Source organism: Dendrobates tinctorius, unplaced genomic scaffold (assembly GCF_039654945.1).
Source record: "Dendrobates tinctorius isolate UK_male_01 unplaced genomic scaffold, ASM3965494v1 ptg000383l, whole genome shotgun sequence".
Lineage (NCBI taxonomy): Eukaryota > Metazoa > Chordata > Amphibia > Anura > Dendrobatidae > Dendrobates > Dendrobates tinctorius.
This window is the reverse complement of record NW_027362049.1, coordinates 3,944,654-3,959,891: the sequence shown is the minus strand read 5'-3', so window position 1 is coordinate 3,959,891 and position 15,238 is coordinate 3,944,654.

Below are 15,238 nucleotides of genomic sequence, written 5' to 3'. Positions count from 1 at the left end.
AAAAAATGTCTCAATGCCTTGTGTGATGTCGGAATTGGTAGGGAAGCAATTGCCTCAATTCTTTCCTGCAGTGGCTGTCTTTTTCCTGGACTCAACAGCACTCCTAAAAATCTGACCTCAGTCTGCATCAATTTGACCTTTTTGGTGTTCAATTTCAACCCTGCATCATGCAGCAACTCAAACAATTCTGTCAGAAGAGAAACATGTGTCTCTTTATCCTCTGTAGACAATAAAATATCATCCACATATTGCAGAATGCAATCAGGCCTCGAAAATCTGGATAATACCTTTGCCAATGCCTGATGAAAAACACTAGGTGACAAATGTGCTCCTTGAGGTAACCTGCAAAACAGATATTGCTCGTCCAAGAAAGTAAATGCAAACTTATACTGACAACTCTTTTCAAGAGGTATACTGAAAAAACCATTGCTAATGTCCAGTACAGAAAAGTATTTGGCCTTTGCATTTAACCTTGCCATCATGTCATGAGTATCTGCCACAATTGGTGCGACATTGGGTGTATGCTTATTGAACATCCGTAAATCCAATATCATTCGATAAGAACCATCAGATTTCAAAACACACCACAAAGGATTGTTACTTACAGAATTAGCCTTTCGGATAACACCTTGATCTAACAATTCCTGTATGATCTTTGACATAGAGTCAATTGATTCTGGAGGCAATTTATACTGACGCTGTGGCGGGGGATCACGCCCCTCTACATTCACGATAACGTCTTTCATTGTTCCAACCTGATTCCTGAACTGAGCCCAAAGAGAAGGAAAAAGCTGTACAATTTCTGTCAATACCTTGTCATCATTAGTGTCAGGCCACAAATGGTCAGATGACACCACATCATTCAAGCAAATACTTCCAACATGGCTATAATCATTAGGATCAATGACTACCGGTTTACAACCATTGGAATCTTTCCAGATCACTTGATTTCCTAGGTCAACTACCCATCCGAATTTCTGCATAAAATCTGTGCCAAGTATATTTTCAGAATCACGACAATACCAGATGTCAATTTCTGTTTTGAAAGAACTAGGTATTTCCAAAATCACATTGGGAACTAAGGTTGCTTTAGTTCCACCTTTTCCACTGAAACCGACAATTGTACAAACTGGTGAATCTGGGTTTAGCTTCAAATCAAGGTTTGTAACACTTAACTGAGCTCCTGTGTCAATAAGAAATACAACATTCTGTCCTGCTAAACTTACTTTGATAAATGGTCTTCCACAGTCATCCAATGTAACTCGAGTCACAAATTCCAATGGATGTGGTACAGGAATAGTCTGTGATTGTCAGAAAGATGAAGGAGATGGGAGAAGACCAGTGTCCTTTTTAAAAGACCTTGGAATTCTATCCCTTGACTCTGTTTCCTTCACTGTCATTTCTCTGATCTGTCTGATTAATGGTGCATATGGTGACTGTGTTTGTCTGTTGGTAGTATGAGCAGGTGCAGATAATTGTAATGCAGGTGCGGAAGGTGTGTTGTATGATTTTGGCATGAGTCCGTTTTCCCTTCCAAGCTTACCTGTTCCTTGTGTACCCATCTCTGATTCTGCTCTCAAAAATTTCCTGCACTGCCACTTCAAGTGTCCAGGTATACCACAAAAATAACAATGGATATTGTTCCTTTGTGTAGTATTTTTACCTCTATGCTCAATGTAATCCCTGCTCTTGGAGATTACTGTGGCTCTAGGTTTCAGCTGACTGTCTTCCTTCTCATGAACTACCGCTATTTTAGCCTTGAGCTGATTTTGTTTCATGGATCTCCTTATTCTGTCAATAAAAACTGTTGCTTCTTGCAATGATGGCTGAGTGTTAGCCAATTGCACTGAGGCAGGATCTAAGTACTTGAACTTCTTTACAAAAAATTTGATCATGGATGCTGGCTCTTCATGAGGCCTGAGATCCATTACCATCCTATAGGCCTGTTCAAACTTTACCAAAAAAGAGAATGGGTCTTCAGAAATATTTGTTTGTAAACTCCCTAAAATATCAACTGTAGGCATGTCTTCTCCAGTTGTAAACAATACTAATTGTCTAAGTCTGTCTTCTTTTGTACTATGTGCCATTTCATTCTCATCATTTAATCTGGGTGTGGTCTGTAATCTTTTTCCCATATGTGAAGGTAACCAAACTTTGAATATTTTATTCTTTTGCTCATCATTCAGATTGTATTTGTCTGTGTTTGATTCAAAAGTGTCCGCATTATAAAAGGCATCCATTTTATCATTGTAATTTGGAATGTCTTTTACAATTTTCATTAGCTGATCGTGTATTTTCAGATTAATGCGTGCTGCTCTGTCATGTAATTTTTTCCGTTGTAATTCTACTGCCTCTAATTCCTCTACTGAATCATCTGGATTTTGCATATTTGGTACAAATGAAGAGGCAACATCGTCCTCCTGTTTACCTGTTGATCTTGTGTTAACAGAAACCCTCTTTATATCTTGTCGTAATTTAGACAATAACTCTGTCCTGGTATCTATTTGATCTTCCAATTGTTCTATATGTTCTGACAAAATCAAACAATTTGGACAATCAAAGTAATCCCCGTCAGACTCTTGTGTGTCACCTGGTGTGTCAGTGTGATTAATGTCTTGTGTGACAATGCATGTTTTATAGGTGTTAGGTTCAGTTTTCTCAAAGACTAGGCTATTATACACATGAACTAGCTGCATAACATTTTGAAATTTCCTTTGTAATTTTCTAACTGAGAAAAACCTTTTGTCAATTTTAACATTTTCTGCCTCACATTGATTATACAAACTAGACCATAATTGGGCATCCGTATGATTATGAACAAACTTGAAATCTATGTTACTTTTCTTAGCATAATCATGTATAAAATCCATTATATTTTTTCTCACCTATTGAGAGTCTTTCCCGTCAATGGATGGTCCTCTGTGTCCTTATGCAATCCTCAGATCTCCGTCTGGATGAGACGCATGCAGCTCTTTACGATCCTCACCCGTCGTCTTCAGGTTCAGTGTGATCTTTGTGCCGTGAAATAGTAGAATTCCTGAGGAAGCTTGTACAACAGGTGGTTTTTTTAGCAGAGTTCGTGCTCCCCCCTTGTACAATCGAGGAAGGAATGCCAACCAAAATTAGCACAAAAGATCAGGCTGGCTACGGCTCGCCAAAATGTAAAAAAATATATATATATATCTTCTTGCACGGTTGAGAATCAAAAGTAAAGGCAATGTTGAATTGAGGATAAAATAAATCTTGTTTTAATTATTCATTTCAAAAAGTGATTACAAAAATGAAGAAAAGTAAGTTCATGACATGCAGTAATTATTTGAAGAGAAAACGAGCATTATCTTACATATAGTCATGAGCAGCTGTCCGGGTGTTCGAGAGTCTCAAGGGATATGAGATCTCCTGAACAAGAGTTAGACCGGCTTTATATACTATAAACTACAACCACATATGGTGGCTTGCCACTATGTTCAGAAGTTCTTCCATATTAAGTGAACCGTAGTTATTTTAACAATATGCATACAGTTATTTATGCATTACCTTAGTCTGAGATATTTAAGCCTAAAGTCTGAGATCTTTAGAACCATTCATTATCTCTAAATAGTCACATTTTGACAGCTTTGACTATCTTGACCTATACATTTGACAAGAGAGACAGCTGTGTGAGCCAAGGAACTCAGAATAACTCAGTCACTTCTCCAAAGTAAGCAAAGCCTGTTAGCTAGATTCTGTATGAGAGAATTAATCCATATATTTTTTATTATAGAAATACTGATATTTTACAGTCTCCTCCTATGTTAACTCTGTAATAGCCTTGATACTGTGTATTGTATATTATTTTTTATCATCAAATTATGTAATAAAGTAAAGATTGATTTTCTGGCATGATATACTTATTTTGTTCTTCTGTGGTTGAAAGAATGTTACAGACCTGACAAAAAAATTCAAGGCTGGAGCCTCTATTTTTACTGATCCTGTTAGCATACTGAAAGAACAGTTTGTTCAGGGACTGTTGTATACCCTGCTGCTGCGGACATCAGATATGGGCAAATGAGACACTTCAGTTGGCTCAGGTTGCCACAGAAGTTTTGGCTCGTGAAGGCAATGAAGATATTGGTGCCAACACTGTGCAGATATATGGCCCCAGAGGACAGGGAGCCCAGGCTGAGAATCATCAGTCCCACTCCTTGGCTGAGATGAGGGCTGAAATCCAGGAACTGATCCAGCAAGTGGATCATCTAAGAAGGTCTCAAGCTCCGTTGCTTCATTAAGTGGGGTGGAAAAAGCTGGTCCATTCGATGTATGACCCGTTGCCCCGACAGGTGATGTGGGAAGAACTGACAAAAATCCCTTTGCATAGTTCACCAAAAGAAACCCGGGACTGTATGGCCCCAGTGCGATCTGACCCAACCACAAGGATACAAAAAAAATAAAGTTGGCTGATAGCACAGCAGAATGTGGATGCACGTTCTATTCCACTGGATCCAAATGGACGAGTACATACCAAAGGAGATGAGAGAAGAACATCATGCCAATCCAGGTGAATATTTAAAAATATTTCTTTATTTTGCCAGATGCAACATTTCAACCATCATAGGTCTTTTTCAAGCATATACACCATAGAAAATGGCAGCCTTATATAGGAAGTAGACTATTGTACACCAATCAATAGTAAGATACTGGCCACCAAATATACATATTATATGTCATTAAAAACAATGTTTATATACAATCCATATCAAAATACACTATTAAAAAACCATATCCACTCAATTAGATATAAAAAATGCAAAAAACTATAATAGCACATTAACAAGTATAGAACGCCCCATGTATGTGAACCTATCCCCAACACGCATCATAGTCGTCATAGCGACAACCCAGCAATCCCCATATACATAACATATAGCATGTAGTAAACAATGGCTCAAAGCCAATAGATCTCATAGTATGTGACTGGTGCCAAAGCGCACATATAAATAGACCAATCGGGTATACTCACTCAAGAGGAGCAATTCCACCATAGTGTTACGTCATCAGTCTCCAACCACAAGGATAGTCTCATCCAAACCAGGACAAGCCTGAGAACACTTGAGCCATGTCTACCCCGGGGCTCAATATGCTGATGGTGCCGAGAAAGAAAGCATGTCTCTTGGAACTGCCCCCAACTCTGACAACGGATGGTAGAGTGTGAGCCAGGACATTTAAGTGAGGATTACCTCCAGTGGAAGGGCACACTGGAGGAAATGACCCATGTAAGCAAGGCTTGGAATACCCTAAGAACCTGGTGTCCCTAAGTCCAGTTATGGACATACAGATTGAATACAAGACCATGCATGGCCTGGTGGTTACAGGAGCCAAAGTCTCTACAATGCCACTGGAGTGCTTTGAAACCCATTTCGGTCACTTTATCAAAGCCGAGCGAGGAAAACTGATTAAGCTGATGGCATTAAAGAAATGAAGGTTCCAGTCCATGGGATAGCGTGGATGCATGTGAAGATTTTAGACCTGGATGTGGGTCAAAAAGGGATCATGCTGGTGGATGGTGTAAAGCAGCGGTGTCTACGCTGTGCAGTTATGAGGCAGTGACCCAAGCAAGTTCAAAGCAAAAAGGGTTTTAATGTCCAACAAAACTCACTTAGTGCACAGCATGCTGTATCTTCCGGATCGCAGCAGGGTAAACAAAACGCCAGTCCAAGGCAGTTGCCGTGCGCGACGTACTGCCGGGTATGCAGGGAGGGTTGCCAGTACCTTTGGCTCCGCTGGCCCTGTGTTAACTCACACAGGGCATGCTCTGTAGATCACCTGCTCTGTTTCCTCACCAGAGCAACACTGACTAACTCACTTCTCCCTGTAAGGTTTTTTTTTCCTTTTCCAACCTGTGGCCATAGGCCACTTATAAGACCTGGGTTGGAGGAAACGGACCGGGCCCACTATCTTCCTGCAGTCCGTTTCAAAAATAAAAGCCCATACCGGGTTTTCCTAAATAAACTCCTTGGTCCAAATAGCTTGACCAGGTTTGAACTTACTTTTATTCTGCCATGTGAGTCACAGGCACATTGCTGTGATCACAAGGCACTCCATCAGATCTAATACATTTCAGAGCATATCCTGGGAGACACATAGCGACCCTCACATATGACACCGGTCACTGCCTCACATACCCCCCCCTCTGTTCAAACTTGTGGGGTTGAACATCCGTCACCATACAGGGGGACCGAATTTCCCTGTGACTTCCCCGCCTGATGTTCCACTGAGAAGCTGAAGTTTTGTAGGGACAGGAACCATCTGGTGACTCGGGCATTCCTCTCTTTTGCATTTCTCATCCAGACAAGGGGTGAATGGTCCGTTACCAACCAAAAATGATGCCAGAGCAAATTGTAGCGCAGGTGTCATGATCTCAGTGCGGGTTTGACTCGCACACGTGGGGTTAATGTCTGGAACCAGTGCTGATGACTGGCACTTCTGGGGTTAAAATGTTAGGATCCCAGTGCAGGCTTACCTGCACACCTGGGGATTATTATTGTGGCCTCTCCCTGGGTCTAGGAAGGCTTCTTATAGCCTCAGGACTCTCCTATCCCCATCAGTGATACTTTCGCCCTTGGCAGAGATGTGTTGACCCCTGAGTGTGTTTGTGCTGTGTTCTTGTTTGCCTGATACTTTCTGTACGACTCGATCTGTTGTCTGGATACTGCTTGTTGGATTCTGCTTGGTACCTTCTATGTCTGTTTGGCCTTGACCACTGCCTGGCCCCGACTATCCGTTCTTTCTCATCCCTGGTACTTTATTGCTATCTCTGTGTATGACTCGGTTTTGTCTGACTTTGAGTATTCCTATATTAGTGTCCTGCCGATCTCTTGCAGCAAGACGCTAAGGCTGAGTTCACACGTGGCGTTTTTTTCGCGTTTCCGCGGTGGTTTTAACCGTGCGATTTTGCCACGAAAACGTGAAAAATAAGCATCCCATGCATTCCTATGGGATTCCGCAATGCTGTGCTAATGCTGCGGTTTTTACCGCGGCGGAATCGCTTCGCGGTAAAAACCGCAGCATGCTCATTAATTTGCGGAATCGCGGCGATCCCGCACCCATAGGAATGCATTGTTTCGCTTACTTCCCGCATGTGGCTGTGCACACCATGCGGAAAGTAAGCAGAACAATTGCGGATGGTACCCACGGTCCGGAGGAGAGGAGACTGTCCTCCGGGCTTTGGGTACCATATCCCTGTAAAAAATAGAATTTAAAATAAAAAATATTGTTATTCTCACCCTCTGACGTCCCGCGCAGTCTTCCCGCTTCTCTCCACGCTCTCGTTCCCAGTAATCCTTTGCTAAAATGCCCGCGATGACGTCCGTTCTCGCGGGATCGCGAAGTTTCGCGGTCTTTCGTGCGACATCATCACGAATTACCGTGAGACATCGCGATCCCGCGAGAACGGACGTCATCGCGGGCATTTTCGCAAAGGATTACTGGGAACGGATGCGCGGGACGTCGGAAGGTAAGAATAACACCATTTTTTATTTTTTTTTTACATCCTATCTTTTACTACTGACGCCGCATAGGCGGCCTCAATAGTAAAAAGTTGATCACACTCATCAAACCCTATATTTGACGAATGTGACCAACCTGTCAATCAGTTCTCCAAGCGATGCTACAGATCGCTTGGAAAACGCTAGCATTTTGCAAGCTAATTACGCTTGCAAAATGCTAGTTTTTCCGCGGGAAAATCGCGGGAATTTAAAATGCGATTTTCCCGTGGACTGGAATTCCGGAACTCTCGCGGTAATTTCGGTACGTGTGCACATAGCCTTAGTCTCACCCCCTTGCAGTCACATGACCGTAGGTCCTTCACTGGTCACTGACTTCAGCGTCTATAGGTCCTGTTTGCTTGAACTGTCCGGCCGTGTCTGACCACTGGCCCCTCTGCAGTGTGGGTGAGTCCTTGCTCAGCAGTGGCTGTATGCCGACCCTAACAGGACTGTGACAGCAGGGACTCCAAGGCCCATTTAATCGCCAAGCACTCATTCTCCACTACGCTATAATTTTTCTCTGCCGGGGTCAGTTTCCGGCTCAAATAGGTGACTGGATGCTCATCCCCGTTCACCTCTTGCGACAGCACCGCTCCTAAGCCGACCTCTGAGGCATCAGTTTGGACAATAAAGGGTTTCTTGAAGTCGGGACTGACGAGGACTGACTGTCCACACAACGCCGACTTCAGAGAGTGGAACACTTCCTCCGCTTGAGGATTCCACCGGACCATCACCGTCCTCTTCCCCTTTAGCAGATCCATTAGGGGTGCTGATTTCCCAGCAAAATTGGGTAAAAACCGGTGGTAGTGCCCAATGATGCCAAGGAATGCCCTCACTTGTTTGGTACTTAAGGACTTGGGCCAGTTTTGAATGGCCTCAATTTTGTTAACTTGGGATTTGATAACCCCTCGGCCAATCACGTATCCTAGTACCGGGCCTCGGTGAGATCTATCGCATACTTTTTTGGGTTGGCTGTTAACTCCGCGATTCTAAGAGACTCCAGCACTGCTTGTACCTGGGACAGGTGAGTATCCCAGTCGGTACTAAAAATGACTATGTCATCCAAATAGGCCGACGCGTAACCTCGGTGAGGCGCCAACACAATGTCCATCAGCCTCTGGAACGTGGCCGGAGCCCCATGTAATCCAAAAGGCAAGACGACATATTGATAAAGGCCCTCTGGTGTTATAAAAGTGGTCTTTTCTTTCGCAGACTCATTTAAGGGGACCTGCCAGTAGCCATTTGTGAGATCCAGCGTGGTGAAGTACTGGACCTTTCCCAATCTCTCAATTAGCTCATCCACCCGTGGCATGGGATAGAGGTCAAATTTTGACACTTCATTTAACCTCCTGAAGTCATTACAGAAGTGTAAAGACCCATCGGGTTTCGGTATCAGGACAATGGGGCTGGCCCACTCACTTCGGGACTCCTCAATGATTCCCAACTGGAGCATTTGCTTCACCTCGGCTGCGATTGCTTGCCTTCGGGCTTCTGGTACTCAGTACGGTTTTATCTGCACCCTTACCTGGGGCTCAGTGATAATGTTATGTTGTATCACCGAGGTCCGGCCTGGCAGTTCTGAGAATACGTCCGTATTCCTCTGCACGAGGGCTCAAGCTTCCCGCCGCTGCTGTTTGATGAGAGAGTCATTTATTTTAACCTGTTCCCCGGCTGTGTACTTGGCCAGTGCCAGAGGGCCCTCTGTTGGTACGACCGGAGTCGCCTCTGTGACCAAACATTCCCGGTCTTCCAGGCCCTTAGCAGGTTTACATGGTACAGCTGCTCGGGTTTCCTTTTTCCGGGTTGGTAAACTTTATAGTTCACTTCCCCCACTTTCCCCCGTATCTCAGAAGGCCCTTGCCACTTGGCCATGAGTTTACTCTCTGGGGTGGGTACTAATACCAACACCCGATCCCCTTCTTTAAAGTCCTGACTACAGTTGAGCGAAATGGGTCGGTCATAGTCAAAAGTCTCCGACTTTCGCTGAAGTCGGGTTTCATGAAACGAAACCCGACCATAGAGTGAGGTCGGCCACGAGGTCGGCGACCAGAGTGCCAAAGTCGCATTTCAAAAGATGCTTCCAGCGCCCTTTTTCAGCCAATAATGGAGGACGCACACTGTGGGCAACGCGATGACATAGGCATCGGTCACCACCATCTTTGAGAAGGGCATGCAAGTGATTTGCTGGCTTTGTGTGGCATCACAGGGGCTATAAAAGGGCGTGAACACCGACTGCCATCTTACTTATGCCGATTTTAGCATAGGGAGTGCTGCTGCTGATTCTGTAGGGAGAGCGTTAGGCAGGGAAGAAGAAGAACCAAAGAACTGCTTCTGCAGTTAGCGATTTCCACTTACAACACAACACTTTGTGTGCAGTGACAGGGGAGGCTCTATTTTTGTGCATCAGCTCTGTTGGTTATTAGGCTGCCTTATAAGGCTCCCTGATAGCTGCATTACTGTTTGCACACTGCTGTGCAAACTGCTTTTTTAAAAGCAAAAATACTTTTCTTCCTCTTTTCTGCACAGTTACCAAGGGTTCATTTTTCCACCCTTTTGTGTGTGCACTGTGCAGCAGTCCTGCTTATCAGGCTGCCTGCGTCCATACTTGGACTGAGAGCATCATTGTCAGTGTCCTCAAATCTCTAGTGAGATCCAAAATCCCACCAATCCTATAGACACCCTCCACCTTGTCATACACCATCCAATTTCAGCCTGTTACATTGAGGTGTAATCTCTACTGGGCCAGAGACAATAGTTCTGCGTCCTCAAATCTATAGTGAGATCCAAATCCTCACCAATCCTATAGACACCCTACACCTTGTCATACACCATCCAATTTCAGTCTGCTACATTGAGGTGTAATCTCTACTGGGCCAGAGACAATAGTTCTGTGTCCTCAAATCTATAGTGAGATTCAAAATCTCACCAATCCTATAGACACCCTCCACATTGTCATTCACCATCCAATTTCAGCCTGTTACATTGAGGTGTAATCTCTACTTGGCCAGAGACAATAGTTCTGCGTCCTCAAATCTATAGTTGTTATGGAAATATATATGTATATGTATTTCATATAGATCTCACTTGCCTGCTATAGGCTATATACTCCATATACTGCTATATACTCATATATACTGCACACAGATACATATTCTCAGTTTGAACCTTGTAACTAGTTGGTGGAAATTACCTACTGCCCCCCATAAGAGAGTCTGGGGAGCAGATGGTATCTTATGATAGCATTGTCTTGTGATATTTGTCCCAGACATAGAAAGATGAAGTTTAGGCCAGATGTGCCAGCCGATATCAGAACATTGCTGACATTGTAAGACAAAGAGCAGTATATCATCTGATGCTTAAGTCACCTTAGGTCGACGCCCATATATGTTTATGCATTAAAACTGACCAATTAGCTAAGAAGTAAAGCCTTTATGTTAATGAGTAACCACTCCTTTCTGTACAACTGATAAAACCAAGTATATTCAATAAACTTCCAGAGTTTTGCTGGGAGGTATTGCTGCCAACCAAGTCTGGCGTCTTTCCTTCCTTGAGCGCTCAATAAGACTCTGTCTAATTAGGACAGGCCACAGTATGCACAGGGGTAAATCTACCCAAATCAAAAGTAAATCCATCCACATCAAGTGGCGCCCAACGTGGGGCCGTGGACGAAAACGCACGGGGATCCTGCTGACCGGAGAGGACAAAGGTGCCGGCCAAGGTCTTGGCTCATGGGAACGGAGATTTGCGCAACTCCATAAGTAAGGTAAGAAAATCTAGCTATCTTACCTGAATGTTCCCTGTGCCCAGTCCGGGTCAGCAACTCTAGCCGGTCAGTGTGGTCACCAAACCCAGGTAGTGTTGAAAAGTCCACGAGTAAATCCAAACCCTGGGATAAGCTAAGTGTCTACTGTGGTCCTGAGTGTCTAAGATCCGGGTGGGAGAGTTGGTGGGAAATTGTGACAGACTTGTGTTTATGGTTGATGGTAGACCGATAACAGGGGAGTTTGACCCACTCAGATAGGTCCTCACAAATACACCTGGACACAGGGGGAGGACAGGTGAAGCCTTGCCCATGGACAGGTGGTGGGGGCCTTACGGAGATATCACGAGGCAAATCTCACATCAAGCTATCACAACAAACACCTGTGCACAGGAAGGGACAACAGCGCCCACGCCAGGCCACGCGGTGGTGTTAGCTTAGGGGAGATATTGCGAGCCAAACCACTTGACAGGTTGCCACCAACACACCTGGTCATAGGGAAGGACAGGAGAAGCCGGCCCAGGCATCAGGTGGTGGCAACATAGTGGGAGTTATCACATTACTGATACTGACGAGCCAGTCAGGACGTCCGGTACAGCGTGTTAACATTCCCGGGTCACCAGCGCAGTGCACCCAGTGTGTTTGGCAGTTATCGGTTACCAGCAGCTGTTTCACATACGCGTCACAAGACAAGGGCTTTCGATCTCTCTCCCTGGACGTCTACTGTATATGTGAATTCATTGCAGGTTTCCGCAAAGATCTGAAGCAGAAAGAGTTTTGCCTTTTTTATTGTAAACTTCCTCTTTTGCCTGCAGGGTGTGCCCCTGATATATATATATATTTTTTTTTTCATATTGTTATATTTTGTACTCTGCTTTTCCCTACTTTATGTTTTATTTTGCATTTTTGGTAGTTACTGCAGGGTTAGAAGGTTTGGGAAAGCTGAGTCTGTGGGCACTTCACCCCCCCTCCCATTACATTGTTCTCAGATTTTGCAGAGACGCAGGCATAAAAAGAGGAAGTTGAGTGCCTGCATTCTGAATTAACACTTTTTTTGTTGGAGGCTGTATTAATTTTTAGATTTTTATTTTTGCAGCGTTGTACCAAGGTTTACCAACTTTTGTGTTTTTTCTTTCCTTTTTTCCCTCCATTTTTCCATATATTTGGTTTTTAGTTTTTCTGAGTGGATTCTTTTTTCAAAGTTTATATACGTTTTGATCTTATCAACTTTTTGGTTTATTGTCCTTTTAAAATCTTTTAAAAATTTTTCCTTTTTTCTCTCTTTTAATTTTTCTTCCGAGTTTTTCTTCCACGTTTTTTGTGACATTTTTATCAGTTTTTAGGTTTAGTTTTCACTTCTTTCTTTCAGTTTTGTTATAAAGAGAATTTTTACCTGCGTTGGGTTATTCACTAAATATTCTTGTTTTCTTTTTCTTTCCCTTTTAAGCAGGTTAAAAGGGGTTGCAAGGTGTTTAAAGGTTTAATCACTCACTTTTTTGAAGTTTTTGGAACAGACATAGTAGGTGTTATTCAGAAAGTTAAGCATGTCATTTTCTACGGACAGCTCCGTATGCTGCAGCATGGTATGATGTACTGAAAGGAAAAAAGGGAAGTAGCTAGTAATTGCCTTCTGCATTTCTTAAAGTGACAGAGGGTTTTAACAGCGCAGAAGGTGATAGCAGATACTGTGAATAAGAAAGGATTGGGTTTTTTTTGTTTTACATGTAGGGAAAGTGTTTTCAGTGGCATACCATTCTGTGCCATCTGAGAAGGACCACAGGTCTAAGAATGCCTTCCGTGACGGCAGGGGGGGAAGCAGTCCGCCCCCTATCTCCTCTCTCCTCACTCTATCCCTTCTCCTATCCCTCCTCCTCCTCCTCCTTTCCTCTCTCATCTATCTCTCTTCCCTTTCCATCTTCATCACCAACGCCCACCTCTCATCCCTCTCATCCACCGCACCCGTCTCCTCTTCCCTCCTCGTTGTCTTCACCATCTCCTCCCTTTTTGTCTCCTCCCCACTCTCCTCCCATCTCTCTCCTCCACCCTTCCTCTCTTTTTCTCACCCACCTCTCAGTTCATCGTCATCCGCTGGCCCAGTGCCAGATCCAGACGATGAAGTGTCCCTAGTTCCACAGGGGACTCTCTCTAAAGAGACAGTTATGTCACCGGGGGAAGAAAGTGAATCACTCACACATGACAACACAGGTGCTCTCCCGATACTACAGATAGCAGAAGGGAGGTGAGGGCCATCAGACACTGCACTTGCTGAGACTGGAGATCCTATGTGCCAAACGGAGCTGCAGTCTCAGAAGGGGGGAGTGCTATACATACACAGAAAGACAATCACACAGTGGCACAGTTCCTCCTCTGATGAACATGAAGAGGAGATTATGCTGCATCGTACTAGGGGCAGATAGAGCCAGAACTCTTACACTATGTGCCCTTCACCCCTAGTCAGGTGTTCAGTATTCTAAAATCATGAAGGAACACTTCAAGCTTCCATCAGAATTAGATGTGCATTCCTGGGAATCAGGATCAAAGTTAATTGAACAGCTTAGAGAGTGGGCCACCGCCAGACAAGCACTCAGCCTGCATAACATGAGACAAGCCAAGACAGAGTCTCTAGACAGGTTTCATGGCAGAGTGAGGCAAGTATTCCAAATTTTAGGCTTCACAATTCATGATCAGGTACACGGACAAATGTTGGCACAGGCCTTTGTGCATGGACTAAGAGAACCAATCCAGAAACTACTGATAGTGGCCAGGCCTGAGTACAGGACAATAGCAGTAGATGTCCTGCTTACAGTAGCCAGAAGAATTGAGTCTCTCCCAGGAGTATGGAGGACAGGCCCTCCCGTGATGGCCACTGACGTGGCAGTGCAAACACCCTGCAGAGACAGAAGACCTTTCAGGTGTTTCAACTGTGGCAACTTTGGCCATTTCCGGAACCAGTGCACAGCACCCCGGCAACCCAGGTCATCCCGCAGAGGAGTAGGCCAAGAAAGAAACACAGAAGACAATGAAGAACCCTGTCCATAGGACAGAGGCAAACCAGGTCCGCCAGACGTCACGCCCCTGACATGTGAAACCCCATCAGCGGACCCAATACCTCAAATCACTGGGGGCTGTCATATCTTTCCTTGTGGACACTGGTGCAGTCAGAAGTGAAAATCCCCGACCCCACCAGTCTATCAGAACACTCTGTGTCTTGTATGGGGATTTAAGGTCAAGACAGACGTTCTCCAGCTTGCTGTGGACACAGCCAGGACACTCCATCTTGTTCCAGTTTATGGTGGAGACCTGCCCACCCCACCTGATGAGCGCAGACCTACTGCAGGAACTGAAGGTGACCAAAGTGTCCCATGAAGATGTGACCTTGACCTCTTCTCCACCTCAGACCCAAGAAGAATCAATCATGCCCATGCTGGTGGCCCTACAAGAGCCTCGCTCGAATAACTGGTGCAAGCCTACCCAAGGAGGTGCTGGACATAGCACCCGGAAGCCTATGGCCCAAGGGGAGACTTCAAGTTGCGCCATGCGGGTGTCACTAAAGTCTACAACCCTGGACGCTCCGAAGGCCCAGCATCCGCAGCTCATCACCCAGAGCTAAACTGCCTCTGACTGCCCTGGAGGTCTAAGTGGAACTGCTGTTCAAGAAACGGCCTAAGAACTTTGGCATGGGCCAGGAAAACTCTCAACCCAGAGGGACCACGCCCGCTTCGTGAAATGGCTGCACTGCTTCCGGCTCCAGCGCCAGAGGATCATCTTGGACAAGATTCTGCCGGTCGCCCGTACACTCCAGTCGTATGCAGAAGCTGCAGCGATTGTTACACCTTCCCAAGCACCGCCTAATTATCAACGTTGCAACAAGGTGGAACTCCACCCTGCGCATGGTTCAGAGGCTGTGCGAACAGAGGCAGGCTGTAATTCATTTGTGGGAGGATACACGAGCAGG